Raw genomic sequence first — 5,420 nt, 5'->3', positions numbered from 1 at the left:
TATTGTTTCTTTGTGTGTTGTCTTAGTGGACTTCTGTGGAAGAAAACTCTCCTGAATGTCTCCAAATATGTCCCTTACTTTGAGCTATTACCTAAGTTTTGCCCTTGGCAAATATTTTATTAAAATGTGTGAAGATCAACAGTTACTGGGTAGGAGTTTGGAAAATTCTTTATCTTTGATCAGAGTAGCTCACTCCTGTGCTTAGATCATTTCCTCCTGCATGAAAGCATCTCAGTTTTTTCCACTTCTCACTTGGTTATTAAGCAGATCTTCAAAAGAGTGTTGCATGTAGATCTTCTGTTACATGGCCAGTTTTGGCACCCTGGGGCTGTCAGTAGGTCCCTCACTGACTGCAGCTTTCTGGGCAAACAGTATCAGACCTTCCCCAAATGTGTATAGCTACTCTGTGATTTTCTGTGGGATTGGCACTGACAGGGTGACTATTTCCTTTGGGAAAATCTTCCTGTGTTCAGCCAGCTTGGTTTCATGGTATATTTTTAGGCTTAAGATGAATGGAGAGAAGAGGTGGTAGATGGTTTCAATCCTGTTTAGTTAACTGACAGTTGAAGTCTTTCCAGACAGAAGACTTTGAACAATCATTTTGTTGGAAGAACAGCAGAATTTATTTTTTATGCCATATATGGCATAAAAAAGTAGTTACTATGATATACCTATTTTTAATACTTCATCCTCAAACAAGCAGTGGGGAAGATAATATCAGTAATTTCTTGGTCTCCTTCCTGAAAAAGTTTACTCTTTGTCATCAAGCTGAAATTCATTATTATTACACTGTAGTAATATTTGCTATCTCAGATGTGAGATCCCATGTGGGATCAGGCTGCTTCACACAAAAGCCTGTGGTTGAATGGGTCTGTAGATTTTTTTTTAAACATTTAGTATTTTGGGATTTTCTTAATTAATCTCATAATGTTCTGTTTACTGATATTGAAATTCTAACGCATCCATCTTTGCCTATATGATAATAGGCTGACACCTGACTCAAATTAATTTGTCAGTAATTTTTTTTTTTCCCTTGTGAGATTCAGATGAGGTCACGTGAATATGAAAACATGGTTTATGTTTGAATAATTGAAGAGTCTCTGCTGAATAGACAACTGCTGCTTTCAGAGACTTACAAGGAAATTGTTGGCATTTTGCCCCACAGAGTAGTACAGGATGGTTGGCCATGACTTTTTTTCTGCAGGGTTCTTTCTGCTTCTGTCCAGCTGTGCTAGGCTAGGTCTAATTAGGCCATCAAGGAAGTGTTTCCTATTAACACTGGTTTTTTGCTGTTGTGAGTGAACTTCCATCTTAGGTGGTGTTTGCATCTTCCATGCGTTCACATGTGACAAGCAATTGCCTGGCAAGTTAGCACTGCAACATTTGACTTTAGGTTTTCACATTTGCCATTTGCATGTAATGAAAAATAACTTAGATCTGGTTTATCCATAATAGCTCTGCCAGAGACAAAAATGGTGGGCTTCAGTCTTTTCATTGAGGAGAGAAGCACAGAAGTATTTTGACAGAGAGCAAACTGAGCTTGAAGATGTTACACCTAGGAAGACAGTAAAGATACTTGTTTTGGCTTATACTTATTGCCTCCATTAGGTGGCCTTCTTCAATGGGAGAGAAAACGTTGGAAATTAACCAGACTTGTTTGGAATGAAGACAAGTTTAGTAGGCAGTGAGTAGTAGGTGGGAGCTGGTGTGTGTAGTGGGCCCTGCCGAGGGAAAGGCGGTGGCAGCGGGGGCCGGCTCAGGGCCTTCCCTGCCGGCTGCTCCCACTCCCGGATTTCCAGCCCTGCCGAGGGAAAGGCGGTGGCACCGCGGGCCGGCTCAGGGCCTTCCCTGCCGGCTGCTCCCACTCCCGGATTTCCAGCCCTGCCGAGGGAAAGGCGGTGGCAGCGGGGGCCGGCTCAGGGCCTTCCCTGCCGGCTGCTCCCACTCCCGGATTTCCAGCCCTGCCGAGGGAAAGGCGGTGGCAGCGGGGGCCGGCTCAGGGCCTTCCCTGCCGTCTGCTCCCGGATTTCCAGCCCTGAGGGCAGGCTGCAGGGAGCCCTGCCCGGTGAAAAGAGCTACAGCCCCTGCCTGGCTGGGGAGATGTTAATGTTGCTTTTGAGGAGAACCACCACATGCCAGCTAACAAGGGACTTGGGTTTTGTCCCCGAACGCAAAATAAATCTTGGTTTTAGTGGTAACAGCAGTCTCTCACAGTGCTTTTGGCCTGTTTTTAGCATGGAATGTTTCAGCTGTGCCCCGGCCCAGTGCCACATCCCTCGCCACAGCCTCCTAGGAAAACAAACAATATTTACTGCTCGTCCTCAGCTGCTGACACAGGCTGGGTTATCGGAGGGAAGCGCTGGCAGCAGGCCTGGGCTGGCAGGTGGCGAAGGAGGGGCTGAACTGTTCTTATCTTGGATAAGCCCAGTCGGCGCTGTGGGAGGTGCAAATAATTAGCAGTTGTGATCGTGATTAAGCCTGAGGCAAATGTGAAAAACTGTAACAAAAGCAAAGTCGTTTGTACAACGATTTCCGTGCTAAAAAAGTAACGTGCTGGTGGAAGGTGCCATACAGGTCATGCAGGCAGGGTAGTACAAAATGAACTCTATGCCAAAGTATTTCACGTGGAAGTGTGTACTCACTAATTGCCTGTGAGCAGGGGGATTTCAACAGGTCACCCTGCCAGGCTGCGGAAATGTGTGACTTGAAAGAAACTGAAATTGCAATGAAACAAGCATTGGAATAAAAAATGACTTAGAGGTGTGAGGGGTCAGTTGGCCGCCAGGAGGGCGCTTGTGTTGCTGATGTTACCCACGGAGCTGTTTGTGGAAGTGGTTAGCAAAGGCTAAGGCCAGGTGAAGGGCAGCTGGGGGCTCACTTTTATTTAAAACATTTCCCAGGAAGCATAGAGAGATGAAGGCAATCTTCCATTTTGGGCTATCTACCCAGATTCACTTTACCAGGCCTCATTCCTCCTAACTCTCAGTGTTGTTTCAGTCTGATCTCGGGCTGGAATTGGTGATACAGCAGCTGGAGCAAATGTGATCTGTCCTGTCCTAGCGCCTGGGTTGTGGCAAATACCCACTCCAGCAGTTTGTCATGTGTCTGTCAGGCATGCCCCTCCCCTGGCTCCAGTTGCTCAATGTGTTTCAGGTGATCACCCTCCACATTATCAGGTCACCCTGTTCTTCAGCTGTGGCAGAAAACCCCCCTGACTTACTTAAGAAGTGATGTAAAATGCATATGAACGTAGCTATTAGCTATTGGCAGAGGTAGAAATCATACCGGGGCTAACCAGCTTTCAGAGAATTCTTTTATACTGCTTGCTATTTTTAAATGGAATTGCATCTTTGTAACGGTTTGCAAATAAAAACTCTGTTCTCATGGTATTTCAAACTAAGTTAATGTGGTATTGTGGCATAGCTAGTGGATCAAATTGATATAATTAAAATAAATATGTTAGACTGTCAAAATACTTCTGTGCTGTGTGTAATGCTGAACACTGCTTGCATATACAAAGCTAAGCCCAGACTCCATCACTCAAATCAGGCTATGTCTGTGTGGATGATGCAGAGGTCCTGTTTATTCCACAACCACTGTGCACCCACAGCTCTAAGTGAATTCATTGACATCTGCACATGTGTGCATTGCTGCTTCACATCAGAGCTGTAATTTGTTCCTGGCCATCAGAAGAGTCTCAGGGTGTTTAGCATTGGCACAGACTAATGCAATTACATGTATCAGATACTGGTTACTCTGCAACCAATTCTAAACAGTGTCCTTGTACTAACTTTAAAGGTCACTGTTGATGGGGCCTCACATTTGCGAACAGCAAGCTTAATTTGTTGTCTATTTTAATGTATTGTCCTGAAGTTATTGTGTTTTGAGAACATAGAATCTATTAAGAAGCTTAATAGAGCAGCTCATTCCAATTATAAGAAGTGTATTGGTGGAGAAAATGGAAATGCAACAAAGATCAATGTATTAAGTAGTTGCCTGAATGGAGGAAATAGAGGAAATAGATGAAAATTTACTCTCTTTAGTACAAAAAAGATACATGCTTCTATACATTACTAAAAATGTTCAGTTGCTTATATTGTAGGTGATGATAAAGCATTGCTATGCTGACTGTATAAAATCAGATACAGAGCTATCCACAACTTTTTCCTTCATTCATTTCTTTTTCCCAAGATGTTGCTGGGTATAGTTGACTTTATTTTGTCTTCACTTTTTTTTTTTTTAATTTTAAATTTTCCTTCTGGGTTATATTTCCCTTTTTTGGAGGTTCTTAAATTTCTATGCTGGAAGATTGTTGTGTTGAAAAGTTATTTGGCACCAAAATAACTTAGCAGTGAACCTGAGATGGGTCGTCTGTGATGATGCAGTCTGGAGCAACTGGCTCTTTGGCTTTGAATTTCTGTTGCTAAACACCAGGTCTCCTGAGTGAAAAATCAGGGTTTCAGATTATGGCCTAAGGATGTGGGCATTTGGATAGTGAATGTTGCCAATTTCCTTTTTCAGTGGTGTCTAAAGAAAGAAAACAGGGGAGGTACTTTTGACTCAGATGAATTCTCTGCTCCAGTTTGCCATGTAGCACAGTTTGGTGTGTCATCTGCTTTGGCAAAATCTCATAGGGAGGCAGAAGAGAGGGAAAAGTCTTGAGCCAGGTTTTGCTTTTCCTACCTTTTCTGCTGTAGCCCCTCTTGTACTGGCAGTCACGATTGAAACATGCTTGAAACATGTTTGAAAAATGTTATTGTAATTATTCTTCATTTTACTCCTAAGGGCAGGTTTCATGGAGCTATGAAACAAACCTATGATCCATAGAAATTCAATATTAAAAGCTAGTTGAATGTTTACAGTATCATCCATTTACTAATTTCACCTTTTGTGGTATTAACAGGATGCCATTTAAGCCTCATTTTAAATTATCTGTGGATAATATCTGTGAAGGACTTTTGATGGGATTGCTCATATGATTTAAATGATAAACTTTTTTGGAAGAGGTTTCATTTCCAGCCTACTTACAGGTGTGCATTTTAAAATTATTTTATCCAGATTTTCCTCCTTGTTCTTCTGTTTCCAAGATTCATTGCTTAAGCAATTAAAAAAAAATCTAATTGTCAATAAGTTGTTTATTGGGGGCTATTTAAAGCAACTTAGTTCACTTGGATTTACAAAAAGTCTTTTTACAGACTTCATTACGAAAGGCTCTTCAGGAAACAGACAATGAATTCAGTCCTTCTCCCTCCATGATGCTCCATCTGTCTGGACTGGATCTATTCTAGACACAAAATAACCTTTGCTCACATCCAGGAAGGAACAAACTTTGAAAAATTATTCCCAGAGTTGAACTGCATATGTTTTTGGCAGGTTTTCTATTCTATAAGGTGTTCTTTCTGGCAAAAGTGTAGGGAAAG

Source organism: Haemorhous mexicanus, chromosome 7, assembly GCF_027477595.1.
Source record: "Haemorhous mexicanus isolate bHaeMex1 chromosome 7, bHaeMex1.pri, whole genome shotgun sequence".
NCBI lineage: Eukaryota > Metazoa > Chordata > Aves > Passeriformes > Fringillidae > Haemorhous > Haemorhous mexicanus.
This window is presented reverse-complemented; position numbering follows the sequence as displayed.